This window comes from Pleurodeles waltl, chromosome 5 (assembly GCF_031143425.1).
Source record: "Pleurodeles waltl isolate 20211129_DDA chromosome 5, aPleWal1.hap1.20221129, whole genome shotgun sequence".
Classification (NCBI taxonomy): domain Eukaryota; kingdom Metazoa; phylum Chordata; class Amphibia; order Caudata; family Salamandridae; genus Pleurodeles; species Pleurodeles waltl.
Window position 1 is genome coordinate 174,784,657 of NC_090444.1, and position 25,902 is coordinate 174,810,558.

Genomic DNA, 25,902 nt, shown 5'->3' on the forward strand with positions numbered 1-25,902 from the left:
AAAAACTCGGGATACAGAGTATACCTTTCAAGAAGGCTGACAAGCAAATGCCCTTCCAATTTGTCAAAGGCCTTTTCGGCATCTAAGGTGATGTTAAACCAAATGTTTTGGTCATCTTTTTCTGATATCGATATGATATTAGTAGGGGCAACGGAAATTTATGGAGTTTCATTCTGTTGAATTCCGTGGGATTATACTAAAATTCCAAAGAATTCTGTGAGGGGGCAGAGTGGGCAGTTTGGCACTGCAGTGTTGCTGGCAGCATGTCGTTGTACTGGAACTATGCAGTGAATGCTAGGTGGAAATCGCTGATGGTGCAGTCTGATGCTGGCTTTGGCGCCAAGCACTGTAACTATTGGTAGAGCTTTCAGCAGTCAGTTGATGCTCAGGCTGCACAGATCGCCCATCTCGTCCAGACCCAGTAGACTTGCAGGTCTCACTGAAGTAGAGTCTTGAGGGGCGGCTCCTTTTCATGCCTTTCCCGGGTAGAAGGCCGTCTCCTGACCCTTAATAACACATCATCAAGGCTCCCTCCTGGAACGTGTGCCTTGTCCTGCCTTTCCTACTGCTACCTGTGAGTATCTGGGGCTGGGGTCATGAGCATCACCCTCACTTCACCAGGTTGGCTGGCTCAGGCTTGGCACAACAAACCTGCGGCTCTGTGCATGCCACCCTGGATCACATGCCTCAACTGAGACTGCATGGGCACGTGCTGGAGGCAGAACAACAGATTGGCTCAATTACCTGGGGGTGGTATTTTGAAAGCAGCATTTCAAATATCACTCCTAGTAGGAATAGAGGCTACTAGTAGCTCTTGCCTTTGTTTCTTCGTGTATTCACTGTATCTGTAGACCAAATAACCTACTGTTGTGATTGCAGCATACGTTGCACATGGTACCAGACTCCTTTCGTTTTTCCTACCATTGATGGTACAACCCATCCCATCCCGAGTGGAGCCTGGATTCTATGGCAGGACCAGAGGCTTCAGATTATGCTTTTTCTTTTCTTTACTGTCAACACAGCAGCCAACAAAATGACACAAAACTTTAAACTACACATCCCATGAAGGATAGTTACATCCAATCATAACCGTTCCCCAAGGATATATAAGTTCCCTGCACAAAAGTCTGTCCTTTTTCTTAGCTGCTGCAGCAGCAAGTTAAGTGGTTATCATTCTAGTTATAACATTACTCTTATAATATTAATATTTTAATAGCGTGGTTTGTTATTGCTTCGCGCACGCTTGGCATTTGCAACGCGTATGCTGGGATCACCATTCCCAAACGCGGTGCCAGAAGTGGAGCGGGAGTGAGGTCGGGGGAGCTCTCTCCACGTGTTCTGTTGAGAACCGAATCCTATTTCTATTGCTTTTGCTGCACGTGCACGTAGAGTGAGATCGGAATACTTTCATTTTCCGATCAACTTGTCCTGCTCGCATTTCACCGGCAAGTGTGATGGCCTCATTAAACGCCTGATGGGGCTGCAATAAACGCTAGAAGGCTGGGCCCAGGGGAAATTAAATTTAAATTAATTGAATTAAAGGTTGTGTTTCCAGAAGAAGGTGGCTCCCTCTACAAACATTGTTTGTTGCCAGGCAGTTGTATTACTGCCTTACTACATCTAAATTGGCATTTTCTCACCTGCTGCAGGGTTTTTCACCCCTTGAACCTCCTCTTTACCTCCTAGCAGATAAAGAGGACCAATTTCAAGATATTTCAGAAGTGCCTCTTGTCCACCAAGTGGAGGAGAGGTTAGTGGAAAAACTTGGTCACCATGTGCAAGTCTCCATGAATTAGGCCCTTATAAAGGCCTTAAGGCCATTCACTCAGTCCTTGACTAATTTTGGCAAGAGAGAAACGCTGGGCGAAGCCAGTCAGTCAGCACATTCACAGCAATACGCTTCCATGGAGGTCCCCAACCTCCAATCTCAATGCTCGGGTGTTCATCATCTGCTAAGATTTTGGCGTAGATGGCAGCCTCTGTGCTGTGTGACCACAAATCTGGGGGGATTAATCCTTGTGAAGCGGCCGACCACTTCGCCATGCAACCACTCGACTAATCGCATGTGCATACTACTTCAACCTCTGAGTCAGAAGACTCGCAAAACGACACTCCACCTCTCAAGAAGAAGCACGAATCTCATCATTTATCCTCTGATCTACCTGCCTCTGGTAGGCGAAATCTCCTCTTTACTCCCGAAGACATCATTCATTCTTGCTCCACGGAGTGGGTCCCCTCAATGGAAGTGCAGGACAGATTGCGTAAGAGCTTTGAAAAAGATGTCCGCAACACACTATGATCGGAGCGCCTGCATCTCTCTCTGAGAAGCAAAGTAGCAGATACCCTTGATTTAGACCCCAGTATGACGATGTTCTTGAAGTTCGCAAAGGATCCCAAAAAGGGTCTGGACGGCACGTGGTGCAGCTGCCAAAACAAAAATCTCAGATTTGGCAGTCCAAGCTAAAGCAGCTAACACACCCCTGGACCCTGAGGTCATATTGGAGTGGACGCAAAAAGCTATATGCCTTTTTGTTTTGCGAACAGCACCATGTCTACAGAGCATCATCGCTCTTTCCTCATGCGCCTGGACCAGAAGCTGGCAGATATGGCCTCTAATGAGGCAGGAACTCTGGCCAACGGCTTACTATTCAGAGACAAGTTTGTCAAAGATCTAGGCAGGTACGTAGCCACGTTCATGGCGCTCCATAAGGTGCAAACTTCCATCAAAAACGTCTTCAGCAACACTCTTTTTACCCTGGCCAGGTGCTTCAAGGGCTCAGCACTAGGCCATGGTTACCAGGCTTCAAGAATTGCCACTCAAAGAGGCAGAGGTGTTACCTACCCTTTGTCCACTTTCTACCCAATTCGTTACAGATGTGGTCGTAGACGCATCTCCAGAAACTGTTGCGGAAGTGGTACTGCTCTCAAGACCAATGCTGCAGGTAAGGATTATTCCTCCTTCAGAAATGGCGTTGAGGGGGGCAGAATTCAATATTTTCTCAGTACATAGCTGACAATCACCCAAGACCCTTGGGTGTTTATAAACAGTTCAAGGCATCCAACTGGAGTTTTAAGCTTCCCTTCCCATTCTCATCTTTTTTCCCTTGAAGATCGCTCCTTCATAGAGGAGGAGATCTTCGCGCTTCTGGAGAACGGGGCTGTAGTGGAGACTCTACCTCATCCTCAGGGGTTAGTGAGTGTGATTTTCCTAGTTCAAAAGAAGGGAGGAGTTTCTTGTCTCATGTTGAACCTCAAACACTTCAGTTCCTGGATTGTGTATCGCCATTTCAAAATGGAAGGCATAAAGTTGCTCACGGATCTCTTAAGAGACGGTGACTGGTTGGTTCAGTAAGACCTCAAAGACGCGTACCTTTTGGTGCCCGTTTTTTGTACCCCACAGGTGATTCTATAGTTTCAGTGGAGCCACTGGTGGTTTGAGTTCACCGTCCTTCTCTTTGGTCTTTCCTTGGTGCCATGGTGCTTCACCAAGCTTTTGCGTCCAGTGGTTCAGTATCTGTGAGAAAGAGGTGTGAGGCTTATCGTTTACCTCAACGATATTCTGATCATGGCTCAGGAGAAGGAGACAGTACGATGTCATCTCAATTGGACAGTTTAATTGCTGCAAGACTTGAGATTTATCAGCAATGCCAAGAACTCTGATATGACACCTTCTCACAATATTGAGTTCTTAAGTTTTCTGACAGACTCGATCAATGCCCAATTGTTACTCCCTCTATCCAAGCGTACTTCGTTCAAGACAATATCATTGAGGACATTAGTTAGGCTAGGGGGCCTGCCTGCTTCCTCGATTCAGACTATACTCTGGGACCTCTGCATTACAGAGCCCTTCAGCGTTTGAAAATCTTACACCTTTGGAAGGGCCTGCAATACTCGGAACAGATATCACTGTCGGAGGAATCCAAGACCAAGATTTCTTGGTGGCTCTCCCACATGGATGCATGGAACAGCAAAGCAATATTTACCTCTGTTCTGGAAGTAGTAAAAGAGTCAGATACCAGCTGGTCGGGCTGGGGAGCTCATTGCGGCTCTGTGGAGACAGGGGGTCATTGCTCCCTGAGCAAATTGAATTACCACATCAATTGCCTCAAACTTTTGGTGGGTGCATTTGTGATAAGGTCTCTATTCCCTCGAAAAGTTCAATGTTGTATTCTTCTCAGAATGGACAATGTGTTGCAGTCAGGTATACAAATCGCCTGGGGGGGTACCAGGTCTTGAAGGTTAGCGAAGATTGCACAGGTTTTTTGGCATTATTTCCTGCAGCATCACATTTTGGTGATTGCAGAATATTTTCTGGGCTGCTCCAATGCGACAGTGGATTGGAATTGACGCTTCCTTTGGGATTCCAGCTATTGGAACCTCAAACCACAAGTTCTCCAAGCATTACAACAGCAGTGGGGACGATGTCTTCTAGACTTATTTGGCTCCCGGCTGAACACCTAACTTCGGACCTACTTCAGTTGGAGGCCAGACCTTCATGCAGCAGGGACAGATGCATTTCTGCACTCCTGGTCGGAGGGTCTTCTGTATGCCTTTCCTCCGTATGCCATGATTCTATGGGTCCTTTCCCTGTTACATCGACAAGTAGCGGAAGGAATCTTGGTGACACCATATTGGAAGGCACAGCCTTGGTTCCGTCAGCAATGGCTCTATCGTGCGAGCCTACCGTGATGTTATCGTCATGCCAGGATCTTTTAATGGATCTTTTGGGACTTCCGCATCCTCTGATCCTGCAAGGCCAGCTGTTATTGATGGCATGGAAGCTTTCAGGATATGCTTGCTAGTGCTGGGAATTTCGGAATCAGCACTGTTTTTCCTGTCACAATCCTGGGCCCCCTCTAAATATAAAAGATATTAGCAAGCCTGGCGGGAGTGGGTATGTTGGTGTGGTGAACCGAGTTTGGATTCCTTGAGATCAGAAATTCACACCATAGCAAATTTTCTTTCTGACTTCTCAAGGAATAGCCTATAGAACAATTAATCATTTTCAGTCAGCTATTCTGTGGGTCATTCCCATATTCATAGAAAACCAGTGGGAGAACATATGTTAATTTGTAAACTCCTTCGAGGCATTCATATGGTTAAGCCTCCTCAACCAAAGTATTCCACCTTATGGGATGTCAATGTTGTCCTCCAATTTCCTAAGAGTTGGTCTTGTAACGAATATCTTTCACGTAAACAACTTTCAGCGAAGCTGACAATGTTGTTATGCTTACTCTCCTGAAGACGAGTTTCGGAGGTCCGGACCTTAGATATTCCAGGTAGAGTATTTACTACCTCTGGAGTGTCAATTTCTATTACAAGACACACTAAAACTGCTTCTCATTGTATTGCATACCCCTCTTTTCCTCATGATAAAAAAGTTGTGTGTGGTTCAATGTATCAGATTATGAAGATTGTACTCATGAATTCAGGCAGAATGCTTTTGGTCAATTGCTCATTTCTTTACAGACTCCTTTCCGCCCAGTTATTTCAGTGACTTTGGCCTGCTGGGTCAAATGGTGATTGACTGAGGCAAGTATAGAGGTTTCTCTATTTGGGGCTCATTCTGTTAGAGGAGCTATGGCCTCTAAAGCATTTTCCAGTGGTGCAAGACTGGAAGATATCATGGTCGCGGCCGACTGGTCTTCTGATTCTACTTTTAAAGTGTTCTATCATAAGCCAGTTGTGTATGTGGTCTGGGGTGGTGAATCAACTTTAAACTAGCATAGTCCAAAGCCTCTGGTCCTGCCATAGAATAAACATTTTTCTAGCTAACGGGTAAAGAATTTTAGCTTCTTTTAAGGACACTGAGGCGAGCATTATCCCACCCTACGAAATTGTGTGTTCTACATGTAATTTCATATGATTAATGCTTATTACCAGATGAGTTTATTGATTTCTAAATTGTCCATCCCTATATGAGAGTGGATATTAGATCTTATTTTTGTCATCTCCGCCAGGGGCGTCCAATTCCTCTACTTGAACTTAGGGCTTGATGAGTGAAGGAGTACTACGATTCAGGAATCTTGCCACAGGCTGACGCCTTCGCTGGGGATTGACTTTGTCAGTTGCTGACATCTTTTAGGATCGAAGGGCTGTGGGCGCAATTGTTTTCAAGTTGTATTCAAGTTAATATTTTCTTGTTATGAGTATATTGCAGAGAAAGAGGACGGACATTTGTGCTGGGAACTTATATAGCCGTGGGGAAATGTTATGATAGGGTGTGACTATCCTTCATGGGATATGTAGTTTAAAGTTTTGTGTCATTTTATTGGCTGCTGTGTTGACAGTAAAGAAAAGAGAAAGCATAATCCTAGCCTCTGTGTCCTTAACAGAATCTAAAATTCTAGACACGTTAGCTAGAATTTTTTTTATCCCCCGACAGCCACCACTGGCGTTGTGACCTATTATTACAAAGCACGGAATATTACATGCAGAGAACACTGAAATGTTAGAAATCTCCAGTAATGGGAGCAGTTGCGGTTGCCGACTTGGCATTGTGGCGGGGGGGGCAAACAAATGCATATATATATTAAAAAAATTACAAAAATGTACTTACCTCGTTGCCCTGCCATTTCCGCGTCGTCGCTCTCCAGGAACAGACTCCCAGCCTGCCCTGCGCCAATCATGACGCTGCTCAAAGCAGCATCATGATTGGCTAGAGCGCTCCGGCTGGGTGCTCCAGCGCAGACTGGAAGCCTGTGCAGGCTCTGTCCAACTCGGCACCGCAGTGCCAGGTTTAGGGTGACAACCAGTCCATAAATTTCATGGACTGCCTGTAATTTCGCCCTGCCGTCCGTTGTCCATGATGAAAGGCTTAACGGACTGCATTTGTCGGTAATTTTAGCCTCTCACCTAAAGGACAACGGACGGCAGGGCGAAATTACGGGCAGATCAGTTGTGTTTTAGCCATGTTATACTCCAGAGTGGCTGCTGTTCATGGCTAAAGGTTAGTGGCATAGTGGTGTGGAGTGGAGTAGAGCGGCATATGGGGAAGTGGCATAGAGCCCAGTGGCGCAGGGTACAGTGCAGTTGTTTAGAGTGCATTGGCGTAGAGTGCAGTGGCGTGGAACAGAGTACAGTGGCATAGAGTGCAGTGGAGTAGAGTGGCATATAATAGAGTGGCAGAGGGTGCAGTAGTGTAGAGTTGTGCAGTGTCATAGAGTGTATAGTAGACTCATGTGAGATAAATATAGAGTCCCAGACATACATTTTAGTGCTGTGAGACTACAGACAAGCTATGGGTACCTCACATCCTGACATTAGGTGTGAGACTGTCATCCACACCATCTGCCCTGCCTCTTTAATGTGTTTTTTAGGTTGAAAGTCCATGGGTGGTTGGGGTAAGCCAGATGCTTTTGTTCAGTTTGTTTAGACTAGCATAAGGTTAATTACCTTAATGTTTCCCAAACTGTTTGCCAGGGGTTTTAAAATGTTCAGAAACATAATCAAAAGTTTGCTGTTAATTTCTCTTCAAGAAAGATTGGGTAGATTTGGGTAGGAGTGATGGCCTTGCCGCAGTACTGAATGGCATTAATTTACTACTGAACAAGGACATAATGTGACACCTGAATGTAGCACACCAGGAGGCAATCACAAAAATACCACAGTGAATAAATAGTGCTATGTTAAAAAAGAGTAAATAAATGCACTGACAACATGGTGAGGCATGGCCTCTCTTGGGTGTGTCTGTAAAACTGACGTTTGTTCTTGAATTTTTGTCCTGAATTTTGACCCTTTGTGTCTGAATTTTTGTCCTGAATTTTGACCCTTTGTCCTGAATTTTTTACAGTCCTGTCCAGAATTTGCAACAATGCCAGGTGGTCACCCTAGCCAGGTTAGAGACAGCCCTTGTGCGCATGTATGTTTGGCCAGCCCGAGACAGCCGGCTAAACATACATGCGCACTGCATGTATGTTTGGCCAGCCCGAGACAGCCGGCAAACCATACATGCGCACTGCGGAGGAGTGCTCTGTGCACTCCCCTCCATGCTCGTCACCCCCCATGGCACCGGCCCTTTAGAAACAAAACCACAATAAACAGCGTTTATTGTCATTTTGTTTCCATAGGTTGCAGCTCCTGCTGGGGGGGGGGGGGGTGGGGGGGGGGGGCGGGGAGAGAGAGGCAACGCTCCTTCCCTCTTATGGAGGAGCCGCCACTAAACGGGAGCTATAATAGCTCAGCTGACAAGTATTCTCTAGATGTTCACGGTTTCTTAGCAGCCTGAAGTGTTTCCATTTAATGTGCGTCTGCTAAGAGGCGCCTACTTTGCATATTAGAGAAAAAGCTGAAGCATGCCTTCCAGATCTAATTGTGCGTGCCAAAAGGGAGATGAAATCATCTCTATTTAGTAGTTAAGTAAACCCTGTTGGCTCGGATGAGACCGCGCTGGCATGCTTAGTAGGATGTTTATTTAACCCATTACGCCAATGGCTCCTCTAGCAATGTGCGTGTGACAATTCCTTGTTTTATAATTGTCAGCTGTCAGGTGTATGTGTGCTCGTGTTTAATCTGTGACCGGTTGTGCCTTAGAAATTCGGTTCTAAAACACCGGCTTGCACATTGGCATGCCTCCCTGTGTTTCAGCTACCTTCCCGTTCCTCCAGCCGCCTTTATAAATGAGATATGTTTCTTGATTGGGAAACGTGCTTTCCCCGCATTGCTTCTTATGCCGAAGAAACGCAAAAAGAAAAAAATGCATTTTACAACAATCCCAGTATATATAAGGAGATTGAATCTAAAAGGAGTATGTTTGGCTTGCCTAGATGGGAGCGGACTGCCCCAAAGAGGACACCCCTGTGCCACTGAGGATACTTAGGGGTCTGCTGAGCAGTGCTGATTTAATTCTGCTGAAGGAGCGGGTGAATTAATTAGTAACAGTACATGAGTAATGTGGAATTACTAAATTACTCTAAATCCACCGGTGGAATTACAAATTCACCATACTCCTAGATATTAGCCAGCAGCTTCATTTTAGCTGGTTATATTTCTCTTTGACAAATCCAGGTGGGTCTGGACAGTTCAGTGTAGTTGTGACCGAGTCCAGCCTGTTTGGCAAACTGTTGGTAAAAATATACAGTACATGTTTGTGAGCGATAAAGGTTTGAGATTTGTATATATCAGGTAGTAAACTATCTGGGGCTGGAACTTTCCATGTCTATATACTCTGATTCTGTAATATTGGTCTCCAGATTGGATAGATCAGTATCTTTAGTGAAATTAGTAATGCAGGGGAGAAGGATGATTTAAGGTCTTTTTTGGTCAGGTTTCTTTCACTAGTGTACAAAGATTCATAAAACTCCTGAAAGATGCAAGTTATCTCAGAATCTTTGATTTTGAAGATAGCCTGATTATCCTTGATAAAGATAATTGGCCAGGGATCTGCCTCCTTTATTGTTGCCAGTGTAGTATTTCAATATCATGCTGAGGAGAATGTGGGCTGCAGCTTTGGAACACCTCCTGTTAAACTCCATTTTGGATTTCAGACCTTAAAGTATGTAGCCAGATTATACTGGATGAACTGGTTCTCAAGTGCCCATTCCTTTATTGCTTTATTTTGTTCAATCAATCAAGAATTTGTAAAGCGCACTACTCACCCATGAGGGTCTCAAGGTGCTGGGCCATGGATGTGGTGATTTCTCCTTATAGTGTTGCCTTGTAGGTGTCCCTTATTGTTTCTTTTGACATTTCTGGGGAGGTACTTGTCTTGAAGAACTTGGTGGTGAAATCTCTGATCTCATGAATTCTGTTGCATATTAACAAAATTGTTGAGCGAAGCGGAGCTGAGACGTCCGCTTCATTTTTTTGGTTGTCAAAACTTCAAACGGGAATAAAATAGGAGCAGTATCGGACTATAGACCCAATTTCTTCTGCTCTCCTAGAATTGTCTTGTGTGATTTGTGTGGCTTTGAGAAGAAGGAAAAGTCTCACCTGCTAGTGTTTCCTATTGGATCAGCTTCTTGAATGCATTCTGGAATTTGGATTGCATCTTGCAGCAGAATTCCTAACCATGATGTGGCCAGATATGCGCTGCAGTCTACTCTGAGAAGTATGTTTTATTAGTTAGAGGTTTCACTAATAACTTATTGAGCTTCTTTTCCAAGGGGCTTTCCCAGTGTTTGGGGCATATCTGTTTCTCAGGTGGTATGGGACATTTCCAAACATCGCTGTTGCACTTACCCATCTACCTTGCTTGTCTGATTTTGTTGGGATGGTGCATTCATTCAGTTTTATGGACTAGTGTGTCAAACCAATTATTTTCTTGACACCTCGCAAGAAGAAAGTAAGAAGGTGATTTCTCTGACCCCTTTGTTCTTTAGTTTCATTTAGAGTCTCTTTCTCATCTAAGTGAGTTTCTTGGACAAATGCAATGCTTACTTTTTACACAGGTGCTAAAAGGTTTTCTGTGGTTTTATTGCATTATTTATTCTTTTGACATTCCACAATATGGCCTTGATAAGCATCACTGGGAAGTCCTTAATTACATTGCTTGCTAATTATGGTAAAGTATGCAATGGGGTTACAATTACATGTAAAAGGAAAAGATGAGGAAAAGTTTGCTAGAGGGTGTTTATCCTGCTAGTGGTAGTCTTAGAAGGTGCAAGTACAAAGTTTGTCTGGGATCGCAGAGGAAGTGTTTTGAATGTTGAGCTGTGTTTCATGTCTACTAAATTGGAAGTGTTAATAATGTTGATTCCTGGATTCCTCAATATACCCGGTTTAGAGAACTTGCTTCAGTTTGGTCAATTAACTTTTGTAGATCTTGCAGTTCCTCAAAGAGTTTTGTTCTGTCATTGTAAATGATTTTGGTGGTCATTTCAACATTGGCGGTAAAAAACACTTACTGCCACACTGACGGCCGCCAACATACCGCAGCAGTGGCGAATATCCGTTCGGCATACTATGACACACACACACACACACCAAACCGACAGAATACAGCCACATACACAAATCCACCAGCCCAAAGGTCAGTGGTAAAATGTCGGTACCAACACCCATACCGTTATGCCAACAGAACAACACCCACCACATCATGACCCACAAATCACCACAGCGGATATTCAACAGTGGTAATCCATTGGTGGTACACACCACTGCGCTCAGAATGGACACCTAAACACTAAACTACACCACATTGGCCAATTAGAAAAACACACACCTGACACCCATACCCACACCACACCCACCCACTCACACCACTATAAAACACACACCCACATTACCCACAACCCCTTACAAATTTAAATCATTGCCACCAGACAGATAGCAAGACCACTGCGACAACTACACATACCCATACTCCCTCATGCACTCCACTACGCTTACCCAATCACACTGCCCAACACCCACACACTTACACACACCACAAAACGCCCATGGCCCCACAAAGGCACCCCGTTTCACAGATGAGTTGAGGGTCATGGTGGAGGAACTAGTCAGGGTAGAGCCACAGCTGTTTGGAGTACAGGTACAGCAGATATCCATTGCAAGGAAGATGCAGCTATGGCGGAGAATCGTGGACAGGGTGAATGCCGTGGGACAGCATCCAAGAACAAGGGATGACATCAGGAAGAGGTGGAACGACCTACAGGTGAAGGTACGTTCTATAGCAGCAAGGCACCAGCTCGCCATACAGAGGACTGACTGTGGACCCCCACCTCCACCCTAACAGCTCACAGCATGGCAGATGCAAGTCTTGGCATTAGTGCATCCTGAGGGACTCATTGGAGTAGCCGGGGGACTGGACACTGGTAAGTCAACATTTACCACTTATCACCCCCATACCTGCATGCCATCTCACATCCTCACCCTCACTCCCATCACTTCACTCCATCCCACACACTGCACCTACACATATGACTAACCCCAATGCCAAGCCCTGCATGCCATACCAATACATGGACAGACCTCCCAGCTCTGCATGGACACCCATCACCAAAGCATGCATAGCTTGGAGAACTAACAAGCACACAATACACCACCATACACAAACAAAGGTGGTGGGGCAATAGCCACGATAGAGGGGAAGATAGGGATGTACAATATGTCACAGGCATGAAGCATAATACATTACTTACATCCCCACAGGTGCCCCAGCCAATCTCAGTGGAGAGGAGGTGCCACGACTGTCCAGTCCCCCAACAGAAAATGCCCCCAGTGATGACAGTAACCCTGGACTTCAGGATCTGGATCAGCAACTTGGTCCATCAGGGACCCTGGTCAGTCGTTCACCCCAGCCCACACACAGTCCGCCACAGAACCTACCCCATCAGTTACCAACACCGCAGCACCCACCCAGCATCCTCACACCTCTGTCCCAAGGACACGTCAATCAGCAGTGTGTGCACCTGTACAGGGACCCTAGTCCACACCTCATACCCAAGACAATCAAGGACCTGGGGTCAGTGGCAGTGGGCACACCGTTCAGGGGACAGGGGCACAGGGCAAAAGGGACACTGAGAGGGCCGCAGTTTGCCAGGGGGAGGACAGGCCCAGGGAACTGACTCTCCAGGAGGCACTCACTAATGTCCTGGGTGCCTACCAACAATCCCAGGACACGATGGGCCAGATCCCGAACAATATGCAGGAGAACAAGTGGCTGCAGAAGAAACACCATCAGGAGATCAGGGAGGACTTGCAAGCCCTCAACACCACCATGATCTCCGGGGGACCACCGGGGGTGCTGGCAGACATGGCCAACATCATGAGGGAATGGACTGCACAGCAGTGGGCCCCTACCACTAGCCAGTCTATCGACCAGCCCACCACATCCACTGCAGCTAGTAGATAGGAGGCCCCACCACAGGACCCACAGGCCACCAGCACCTCTCACCCTGCAAAGGTGACCCACCCTGCAAACGATCCATGCGAACCAGACAGAAGCCAGAGACACTTGCCAAGACCAAGACCACTGCCAGGAAATGAGACTCTCTTGATTGTCCCCTTTATGTCCCACCCTGTCACCTTGTCCAATTTGAACTGCCTTTGCTCTCCTTTCTATGGCCCCTTGGACACTGGACCTGTCCTACAAACAGACTGGAACAATACCCTGGACTTTACTCCAACATCACCCCATTTCATTGCACTTTAACCTCAATTTTATAGCACTACAATAAACACCCTTGAACACAATTTGAGTAACACTGTTTTATGTTTTTTTGAATGTGCATTTGTGGAAACAGTCACATTGAATGCAAATGATCTGAACACTGTGATAGCATACAAATAATGACCGGTAACTGTCTGTAGTAATCAGATCAGGATATTGTTGTCACATCACCAACATCTGGTAAATGAGAAGCCATAGGTGACAGTAAGTTCCACTGTCTCATCTGTGTGTCATCGGAAGTATTGTTGTATAACTAATGTTCTGTTGTCCTCATCCTCTGCTCTGCCTCCTCATCCTCACTGTCCTCGGGGTCCACTGCTGCCACAGGGTCATCTCCAGTCCCCTCCTCCTGCAGAAAAGGCACATGTCCTCTGAGGACCAGGTTGTGCAACATGCAGCATGTCACTACTATCTGGCAGACCTTTCAGGGTGAGTAGGACAGGGATCCACCTGTCAGATGGAGGTACCTGAACCTGGCCTTCAGGAGGCCGAAGGTCCACTCGATTATTATTCTGGTTCGCCCATGTGCCTCATTATAACGGTCCTCAGCTCCTGTCCTGCCATTCCACACAGGGGTCAGCAGCCACGATAGGTTTTGGTAGCCAGAGTCATCTGCAAGTATTGAGGGACAACATTTAGCCTTACACAATCCTATCCGGAGAAAACCTGAAGCCATACACTGACATACAATGGGTGGGGGCTCTGGCTCACCTATTAGCCACACCCTGTGCCTCTGTAGTTGGGCCATCACATTTGGGATGCTGTTATTCCTCAGGACGAAGGCGTCATGCACCAACACAGGATACTTGGCAGTGATGTGGGAAATTTACTGGTCCGCCAGGCACACCACTTGCACATTCAGTGGGTGGAAACTCTTACGATTCCTGAACACCTGTTCATTCTGGCGGGTGGGAGACTAATGCAATATGTGTACCGTCAATCACCCCAATAATATTGGGGATATGGCCCATTGCATAGATCCTGCCTTCACAGTGGCCAAATCTTCCAACTGGGGGAGAGCAATGTAGCTGCACATGTGTTTCACCAGGGCAGACAAGACCTTTGCCTCCATGATAGAAATCATTGGGTGTGACATTCCAGCTGCCAAGCCCACTGTCACTTGGAAAGAACCAGTTGCCAGGAAATGGAGCACTGATAACACTTGCACAAGAGGGGGGATCCCAGTGGGATAACGGATAGCTGATAACAGGTCAGGCTCCAAATGGACACACAGCTCTGTGATTGTGGCCCTGTCCAGTCTATAAGTCAGTATAATGTGCCTGTCCTCCAGTACGGACTGTTGTATGGGCCTCCAGACCAATAGGTGAGTACACCTTGGGCACGATGCATGTGGGAAGGATGCATGGAGATGTGTGTGCAAGCATCGTGTCATCGTGGGGGGATGTGATGTGGTGGTATACATGGTGTGTGCCAATGGTGAAGGAAACGGGATTGGTGGGCCATATGTGTGACAGGCTGGATTGTATGTGTTATGGTGTCCTCCCGTCTGTATCGCCTCTGCAGGTCAGCGCCCATCAAAAGAAGGGATTATGGCTTGCCATTGCCACGGACGTGCGGACCCCGAGGGTCTATGGCAGGAGGAGCACCCACTGTCGGAAACGGTGGGAGGACCAGAGATGCTGGGCACAGAAGACCGCGGAGGCCAAGCTGGGGATGGCCTCCCAACAAGGAAGGGGTGCCTGTCATAATCTGACCCCCCTGATGGCCTGCATACTGGCGGTGGCCTACCCAGAGCTGGATGGGCGCTTGAGGGCATCACAACAGCCACAAGGGGGTGAGTACCGTGGCCGTTACAACAATAATTCGTAGGTGGCATGGGATTCAGGTGGTGGGTGTCAGTTAGTGGGTGCCCCTTAATGCTAGGCCAGACATTGCAGCATGATCCAGCTCCAGGGTAATGGTTGAAAGGGAAAACAAGGTAACCTAGCTAGGTTGCATTCCATGTCAGACAGGGCTTACTGGGTCCCAGGAGGTGTGCAGTTTGTGGTGTTTGGCCCTCATCTTTCTGTGGCATCTACCCAAATCAATGGCAGTGCAATACACAGTGTTCAATCCTGATCCCTTTGTGTGATGGTGCTGTGTTTGCCAACTGTGGTGTTGGTGCAGTAATTGACCCAGTGTTCTCTTTCTCTCTCCCCCCCTTTTTACTTCTGTCGTCTTGTCCATGTGTGCATTAGCATCATCTGGCGGAGGAGCAGGGGCACCGGTGACAGAGGGAGCTGCATCCCACAGGACCCAGGAGACAGAGTCCACCGACGCCGAGGGAACCAGTGGGACGGAGGGCGAGGGGAGCACCACAGAGGAGACAGGAGGTGAGAACACTGACTCTGATTCCTCCGATGGAAGTTCCCTGGTGGTGGCGGACACCTCTGTGACCACTCCAGCTGCAGGTACAGCCGCCACCCCCATACCAACATCGCCCTCCCAGTAGTCCCTCTGCAAGTTGCCCGGGCCCGGTCACCAAGGAGGGTGGGCATCTCCTTCGCCCCAGGCACCTTAGGCCCTGCCCCAGTGAGCCCTGCTGCCCTGAGTGAGGAGGCTATTGACCTCCTAAGATCCATCTCTGTAGGGCTGTCAACCATTGTGAATGCCATCCTGGGGCTGGCATCCCAGATGCAGCAATACAATGCATTCCTGGAAGCCATCCACAGTGGATTGATGGCCCAACAGAGATTGATTCAGGACCTGGTCTCCTCTCTAATGGCAGCCATTGTCCCTGTCCCTGCCGTCCCCCCTCCAACTACCTCTTCCCAGTCCCATTCTCCTCAACCCCAACCCATCCCATGCACACATACAGACGAGCATGCACACAAGACAACACACGAGTGGCAGTCAAACACAGGCACCACACTTCAACACACAAGCACTCATGCAAACACCAGACAGTTGTAGACACAACCACATCCACTGCCTCCACTGTCTCCCCCTCTTCCTCCTCCTCCTCCACCTCCCTCACAGTCTCGTCCACACTCACGCCTGCATGCACTGCTTCAACATCCACCACCAGCATCACCATACCAAGCAGCACACACACATCACTAGCAGACACCTCCACAACATCCATGCACACATCCCCTGTGCCCTCTCCAACCCTGTCTGCCCCCCCTCCAAAAGGTCAGAAACGCAAGCACTCAGACACCCAACAGCTATCCACTTCACATCAGCACACTCCCCAGGCACCTGCACCCAAGTCCAGCAGATGTACTCCTCCAACAACTACTCCCTCAAACTCCACTCCCATCCCTCCTCCCTCTTCCTGCCCCACTGTCCCTAACAAGCTTTTCCTTGCCCAACTTGACCTCTTCCCTCCCCCCGTCCTGCCTGTAAGAGCAGGGATCTAACAACCCATCCCAGCACCTCAGCCAACGAGTCCATGCAGACAGTGGAGGTACCTCCTAGTCATGGAGGCAAGACAGTGATGGATCTCACTCCACCAGCCAGGAAGGGTAAGGATCCTACAGCCACTGCTATGAAGGGAAAGAAGCCCTCGACTTCTGCCATGAAGAGGAAGGAGGCCACACCTCCTGCCATGAAGGGAAAAAAGCCCTCGACTCCTGCCATGAAGGGGAAGAAGCACCCGACTCCTGCCATAAAGGGGAAGGAGGCCGCACCTCCTGCCATGAAGGGGAAGAAGCCCTCAACACCAGCAGAGGATGGCATGATGACACCACCACCAGTGGTCACGGAGCCCTCACCTCCAGCTGAGGCAGTGCAGCCCACTCCTCCTGCAGAGGCTGCACCTTCACATGCTGAGACAGTGCAGCCCTCACCTCCAGCAGAGGCTGCCCAGGAGGCACATTCACCTGTTGACACAGTGCAGCCCCCACCTCCATTAGAGGCTGGCAGGGTGACAACACCACCACCACCACCACTATCACCACCACCAGTGGTCACGGAGCCCTCACCTCCAGCTGAGGCAGTGCAGCCCACTCCTCCTGCAGAGGCTGCACCTTCACCTCCTGAGACAGTGCAGCCCTCACCTCCATAGGTTCTCCCCAGGAGGCACCTTCACCTGCTGACACAGTGCAGTCCTCACCTCCAGATGAGACAATGCAGCCCTCACCTCCAGCAGAGGGCATGTAGGCCACACTCCTGGGACTGCTGTACAAGGAGCCCCTTCCAGAATCAGTGGGCAAGTCACCCACATGAGAGACTGTGATCTTGCACTCCCCAGCACAGCAAAATGGGCACGGAGCCCTCTCCAGAAGCAGTGGGCAAGTCACCGACCTGGAGACTGTGACTGCACACTCCACAGCACAGAGAAATGGGCATGAAACCCCCTCCAGAAGCAGTGGGCAAGTCACCCAACCCCCATCCCCCTGAGGTGCCCGCCCCCTTGCATAATGATGCCCCTGCAGAGTTCTGTGCAGATGATGTCAGGAGATAAGTTGGGCCTTGGACTGTGCCCTGTGGCCATGTGGGCCGTTTGTACTTTGGACTGGGCATTGGCCTTTTGTGGACATTTGTACATATCTCTTTTTTATCCCATTGGTTCATTTGGTGGCTCTTCACATTCAATATTTTCTCATTACTGCCTTCTTGTGGTCCTTGCATTACTCTGCTGTGTGTCATGTGACATTGTTTTTCATCTGCAGCTGGTTGTGTGTGTCTGGTGTGTGCTGTGCATCTGTGTCACTCTCCTTTTATTCCCTCGTCGTCGTCTTCGTCGGCGTTGGTGTTCGAGGTGGAGCATGGCGTAGAAGAGCTTCTGGAAGACTTGCAATTCAGTTCCATGGTGGCATTGGTCTTCACTGTGTCTCTGTAGGTGTGCCTTTCGTCTTCTGTGTTCTGTTTCTTCCAGGCTTTTGATGGCACTGGTTCCGCCCCGGAAATCCTGGCGGTGTACTGGTCGTGATATGGTGGGCGGTACTTTGTCTTCCGCTTGGCTGTTGATGGTGACTGCCAGCGTGTGTGGTGTTAACACCCTGGTGGACGGTGTGGTACATTGGCTGTCTATGGGAGTTCTCACTGCCATGATCATAATTTGGCAGTAATTACTGCCAGCCTGTTGGTGGTATTTCCGCCACTTAATCACTTACCGCCAACGTCATGATGAGGGCCTTTGTGTCTGTCAGGGTGTATTATCCCAAATCTGATGATGTAGTGCGTTAATGCAGGTCTCATCTAAAATTGTTTTGTTCCTTACTGCTGTGACATTTGCCAAGACTTAAGATATAGAAGTTTGCTAACAGCACCAGGTTATTTTTTTCATTCTCTTGGCAGCTTCTAGGAACATGTTGGCTTGGGTAAACTGGATATTCTACATTAAGATGCCCTATAGTGAAGAATTGCTTGTGAAGCCTGTAGAGGAACACCGACAGTGTGCTTGTTTGATGTTCAGAAATTCTACTGAAGTGATGTCAAGAGTTTTAAGTAGTAGATTGTTAAAAATGTGACCATATAATTTTTCTCTTTCCTCTCTTGCATGCTGTAGAGCCTCTAATTGTTCCATCTGCTTCTATAACCTAGCTACTCTCGGCCGTGTTGGAGTTGATCAATTTAGAATTCTAGTTCTTGTGCTCATGAGAAAAGTATTCAAGGGGGACAACTTTTTCTTCTATGTCTTTTATCTTATTCAACATGTTGTCAAGTTTTGCTTCTATGCTGTGTGCATTGGTCATAATTAGTTTGAACGTTTGCACTTTAACCATTATTGCTGCAAGGATCTGTCTGGTTCACTGAAGAGAGTGAGGTCACTTGCCTGTATCTAGTTGCTGGCTTTCAGTGAATTTGTTAAGTCCTTCTTAACCATGTTTCTACCATTATGGGTGACCTGAAGAAAGATAGAAATTTCAGCCTTTTGTCTGATTTGTTGTCTTCTTTACATTTTATTTTGGCCATCCTGGGCAATGTTAAAGTTCTTATGTTTGCAGACCCTACTCTTCAGCTTGTGATTTTATCTGTACTTGTTGAATGTGGCTGGCATGGCAGTGGCTGGTTCAGGTGAGTTCACTGCACGTGGTCCAGGCAGGCTACGTTCACTGGATATCGAGTTCCTCACATTCAGTTGTGCAGGTGCATCAACTGAAGGTTCTCCGTGGCTCCCTCAAGGTGGGCAAGTGCTTTGGTCTTTTCTACTATACATTTGGCGGGGGAGTAGTGTGACCGTCATGATGCTGAGCCTCTGTCATGGTGCAGGTCCGCAGGGGTCCCTATGGTGGCCTTTCTCTTTCAGTGACTATCCCAACTAGGCCACACCTTATGCTTCATCGTGGTGACATGGCATATGAGGTCACCGTCTGCCCCCTCCTGGCATAAGGGGTATTTGTCTCACCACCTCACATGGGATACAGCTCACCCAGCATGGCAATGTGTCCGTGGCAGCCCCCCCTTGGCATATGGGGTTGCTGGTCCATCACAGCAAACAGGCCCATTCGGGAAAGCAATGATCACAGCTCACTTCACAGAGGCCCTCCTATGGCATGGGAGGGTCACTGAGTTTTCCCCGTTTACAGGCAAAGACCCGATTATTGCAGCAGCCATCTCCTCACACCTTGCTAAGAGGGTCCACTTGACAAGATTTCCTACTGGACTTCGCTAACTCCAATGCGTTCCTCTTCCTCACAGGGCACACTGGTCTTGGCAAACAGACAGGAGCTGAAGCTCCAGGCTGCAGAGCTGTTGGTCTTGGATTGCCTTGTGCATTTGCAAACTGATAACAGCCAGACGCAGAGGAACTTAACACCTCCGCCACCAGCAGCTTGTTGCTCACCGTCCTTTTATTGACTCAGTGGCACAACAGAGCCAATAAAAGGAGGAGCTGCCTACATTTTTTTATGGAAAATGTCAGTTTTTCATGTTTGCAGGCACTTTTGGAAAAATTGCAGAACTTTTATAGAAGTGTAAATTTCGTGATTTTATAATTTTGTTTTTGGCACATTAGGAATTCCTGGAGGTCTGCTTGTTGTGTAGCCATTTTAGTTATAGCTCCATGCACGTTAGTTTAATACACTAGGCCGCTGTGCACCTTGACCTAGATATATTTTATTCAGCTTTGCATTGTTATTTTTACAATAACCAGTTTTACGGTCTTGTTTTAATTTCTTCTATCTAACTGTTTTGCTTAGCCCAGCACTGTGTTCTCAAACAACACATTCTTGATCACTTTGTGCTTCAGTCAAGGCTACAGTTTGGTGCATTGCCGGTAAACGTGTTAGAAGTTTAGTCTCCAACATTCGTAGAAAATACACATCCTTACGTAGGGACATTTTCTTAGAACATTAGGGGGGTTATTCTAACTTTGGAGGAGGTGTTAATCCGTCCCAAAAGTGACGGAAAAGTGACGGATTTACCACCAGCCGCATTACGGGTCCATTATATCCTATGGAACTCGTAATACGGCTGGTGGTAAATCCGTCACTTTACCGTCACTTTTGGGACGGATTAACACTCCTCCAAAGTTAGAATAACCCCCTAGATGTGTTATTATAAAAACACTTCCTAGTCCCGTTACACGTTGAGAGGGAGATTTCAGCCAGGGAACCACAACTGTATGCTGAATGCTTCGCTGCAGATGCTAACGTAGACTACAGGCCTTTGCTCAGGTATAAGGGTTGATGTCCTCCCGGGGGAACCTGAAAGGCAGGATTAGAGCTTAACATGCCATGCTCAAATTATGATTCAGATAGAAAATAGTCCATTGACTTTAGTGGCAATATGATAGCATTATTCTTATGCTTCACTCTCATCATCACCATTTTAATATTGTTAGGTTGTGTCGTTCTGGTTATTGCAGCTCATGCTTTGCTATCCAAAATGTAGTTGTTTTATTAAACCAGTCTTTAAAACTTATACTGCTTTCATTGTCATTCATATATGAGACCGAATTGTGAATGAGAGAACCGTTTGCGACCTGAGTGACCACGACTTCCCTGAGAAGTATAATATGTCATGCGCTCGGCTGCCCAATCATCTCTACCTTTCGGCTAGTTAGCCAGAGCAAAACCCGGATTTAGAGCGACAGGTGTCACCCACTGTGGGTCAGACTCAGTCTCCCACACTGTGGATGACCTTTGCTGCTCAAAATCCAGTAGTCTCATTAGAATAATGAGAGCCTACGCGACATGCTAAGTGAAAGCGAATAACACAAGACAGTTGGTATTCAAACGCCAGTCAATTAAGTTGAGGAGTCTTATGAAATGGAGTGGAAAGCACTCTTGTAGATAAGCACAAGTGGTGATTACCACTCTGATGGGCAAGTACTAATTCTGGATATTGAGCAGTGCTTGATTCCTGATAGTGAGGTGACTGCTACTACTAGCAACGAAAAGTTAAAATCTACACTACTGTCACATACACAACCATCTGGAACATGTATAATTTCACAAACAAAATAAAAAAACTATTGAAGATTACAGAATAGAAAAACATTGTAATCTAGTAGACATAATCACTCAGTCAGAGAACACACAGTCACTCTATTGGGTCTTGTAAGGTCAGTTGGATAGCACACGTCTACAAAAGATCTTCATGGAATAATATAAACGAATACAAAATTAAAATGATAATGTCGACTTAATGAAGACCCTTGAGACTCCAGTCTGAAGTGTGTCACAAAGTGATGGTGAATTTGCGAAAGGCTGTAATGACTTGTGCACCATGAGTGGCTTAATAAATGTGGAAAAGGAAGTAAAAGGTCCAAATAACACAAGAATGAGCAGGTAAAAATGACTAACAAGTTAATGACGGCACACATCATGCACTGTGTGCATGAGACTTGTTCATTCTAAATGGAAGAAGGGAAAGGAAAAGATCTTCAAAATGAAAGCAAATATTCAGAAAAAAACAATTAGTAAAGAAAAAATAGAATAAATGCCAGATTCCTCTTCAGTTTCGCAACTTATCTAATCAGTCACTGAATATCAGTTGTTACATGGGATACTTAGTTCGTGGTTCTTCACTTTGTGTTTTTTTACCATCATATTCTTTACATCACGTAGTAATGTATCGTAATTAAACCTCACAGTACAATGCAAGTCATGTTAATTAAATGTTTGACTTTGAGAGTTTCAACAAGTATTGACTTGTTTTTTACAGCATTAAAAAAAAAAATCATTTTACAGCATATCATTATCTGAAATTTTAAAAACCTACCCCAAATCTCCACCCATAGCTGAAACCCAAAACCCCTCACCACCCTAAACCCCACCCATCCATGAACCCTAAAAAACCATCACTACTCTTAAATACATCCCATTGCTGATTCCTTAAAACCCCTCTTCACCCCTAAATCAAATCCATCCCTCAGTTGTGTAGTCATTTTTACTTATAGCTCCACATAGAGTTATTTTAGCATACTAGGCCTGCCGCTGTGCACTTCAACCTAGATATATTTTATTCAGCTTCATTTTATTATTCTTACAATAGCCACTTTTGCAGTCTTGTTTTATTTCTCTCTATCTAGCTGTTTTTGCCTACACCAGCACTACGTTCTCAAATACATTCTTGCTCACTCTGTGCTTCTTTCAAGGCTGTAGTAAGATAATTTGCCGTTGAACGTGGTACAAGTTTTGTCTCTGACAATCATAGAAAAACACACATCCTTACGCAGGGACATTTTCTCAGAACATCAGCTGCTTTATTATAAAAACACTTCCCTGTCCCTTACACGTTGGAGGGATATTCCAGCCAGAGAACCACAACTGTATGCTGATTGCTGAACGCTTCGCTACAGCTGCTTACGCAGACTCCAGGCCTTTCCTTAGGTATGAGGGATGATGTCTTCCTAGGGGAACCTGAAGGGCAGAATTAGAGCTTAACACGCTGTGCTCTATAAATAACCTAGGTAGGAACTAGTATATTGACTATAGTGACAATATGGTAGCGTTATTTTTATGCTTTACACTCCTTGTTATGGTTTTAATCTTGTCATGCTGTATCGTCCTGGTTATTGCAGCACATGCTTTGCTATCTAAGATGCAGTCGCTTCATTAAAATCTTATTGAAATATATACTGCCTCTGTTTGTCATTGTGTATGTGAGACTAATGTAACTGAGAGAAACGGATGAGACCTGAGTGACCACGGTTTCCCTGAGAAATCAATTATGTCATGTGCTCGGCTGCCCAATCATCCCTGCCCTTGGGTAGAGATGAGGCACTGCTAGTTAGCTGGAGCAAAACCCGGATTGGGGCGACAGGTGTCACCTGTAGTGGGTCAGACTCGATCTCCCACACCGCAGGCGATTCTGCAGCTCAAAATCCAGTAGTCTCATTAGAATAATGAGAGTCTATGTGACATGGCACCACCAACGTTTGGTCAGGCTCTGATTTTCGGGTCCTCCTGAGTATCTCTGTCTCACTATATACAAAGACACCTCAGTACTATATCCGGAGACGTCTGTGGTATTGAGGATTTCCTCCTCAGCTAAGTAGGGAACACCTATCTGATGCTGGAGGTTGTTCAAGCTTGAACTCTAAAAGGAAAATCCCCATTTGGTGTGCCCATCTCTGAACAAATCTACCATCTAATATGGCGAATCCGCAACAGGTAGCAATTGCAGTCAATATGAGACAACCCCTGACTGCACATTTATTGGCAAATGGCCTAACAGCCCAGGGGGGTCCAGTCACCTTTGTTGTTGACACAGATGCAGCTTATAGGACTGAAATTGTTTATTCTTAGGTCACATTTCCAGCACTTGATGGGAACAAAAATACATTTCATCACTATACACTTGCAAAGGTACCCGGACAATACAGAGCATACGCATATTTAGAAATACCTTTATCTTATCAAGAACACAATAATTGGCTTGATGGGGCCCTACCCCACACAATGGTACCAGTTAGGTTAGGTCCCCAAAGGCCTGTCTACACCCTTAGCCTCCACCCATCCTTGAACCCTAAAGATTCCTTCCCATCTTAAACACTGCTCATTCTTAAACTCTAAAAACATCTCTAATCCCCTAAATACCACTGATCAATGACCCCCTAAAAGTCCCACTATCAACATCATTGTATACTTACCTATATTTGAAGTGACACCTGTCTTAAGAACATGTAATGTAATAACTCCTGATCTGACAGTTACCTTGATGTAAACATCATGGTAACTGAAGTAAAAACACTAATGTCAAGCTAACATACCCTATTACCAGTATACTACTGTAAGGTTATGTCAAAAACAGTAGATGATTGCCTAGCATAACACTGAAAAAAAAAACAGACGAAGTTGGGAGATGCAAATGTTTTGTGGAAATTCATCTGGATCCTTTGTCATACTATTTGTACTTGATGAAAGAAGCACTTGATGCGTTATTGCAACATATTTAACATAAACTAGAATTATAATAAGACACACTTTTTTTCAGGTAAATCCAGTAAATTACTGTCTGACACATGTTGGCAGAGAAACCTACTTTCAGTTGTCCAAATGCTCATGCAGTTGAATTCCTTTTGCAAATATGTGCGACAACGTAAAGGTAATCTAATGGAATTTGAGGATGCAGTATACAAGTCAATAGCCAAGGTTTTAAAGGGTAAGCACAGTCACCTGAATTGCATGAATGTAGTTAGATTTTATAATTTAATGGAACAAAATTGTGGTCAGTAAAATGTGAAGAGTTTTTTACAATGTATACATATGCACATATAGATCTGACAATCTAGACCCATCACTTATAGAGAAATTGTTAAACAGGATGTCGAATTAGAGAAAATTGATGGCTGGAATTGAAAAAAATATATGACTACTTGAAAAAAAGACAAGCAGATGAAAACAAGATTGAAAAATACGATAATGTGATAAAACAGAAAAAGAGGTGAACATTTATGAAAATTACGGAAGATTATGAATGTGGTTGCATCTAAACTTTTGCAAAAAAATATGACAAAGTGAGAAAAAAGAAGACCAATGAAGCAAATAGAGAGTAGAGGAAAGGGACTTTAAGGTGAAATTCATGATTCAGAAACACACTTATTATACATCATACATAGTGTATGTATTATATAGCTTTTTCAAAAATGGTACACTTCCCAGTCAAGAAAATATGTTTTTGAGCACAGAAGGGCAACCATTAAGAAAGATTTAAGTTATCACATGGCTAGACACCTCAAAGAATTTCTCAATAGTGATTGTCAGATGCAAAACTTTCTTGGTGCTGACACGGTTGAGAAACGAGCGATAAGGGGATAGAACAATACAAATGAGAGAATTGGAGTCTCATCGTATTTTACTTTTCTATACATTTCAGCCTCCTGGACTGAACACGGATGAAGAATTATATGCATGTGTATTGTAGGTGGATGCTGATGATTCCCTCCTTCCAGTGAAATGTCACTAGTGTTGACTCACAGCCACTCACACACACACACACACACATTTACACAACTACTTACATGCTCATGCAACCACTCACATGCCCACTCACACACCCATACAGTCACTCAGACACCCGTTCACAGACCCACAAAACCATTGGCACACCCACACAGGCATCTGCATACCCACTCACAAAGCCAGGTATACACCCATACAGCCACTTGTATACCCACTCACACTCCGAGACAGTCACTTACACACCCACTCACATACCCATTGACATACTCACACAGCCATGCACATACCCATACAGCCACTTACACACCTACTCACAGACCCACACCCCCCTCACAAACACCCACACAGCCCCATACACTCTGACTTACACACTCACCACCCCTCACACACCTATGCAATCACTCACAGACCCACATAGCCACTCACACACCCAGTCGTACCCACACAACCACTCATACCCAGTCACACATCCATACAGCCACTCACACACCC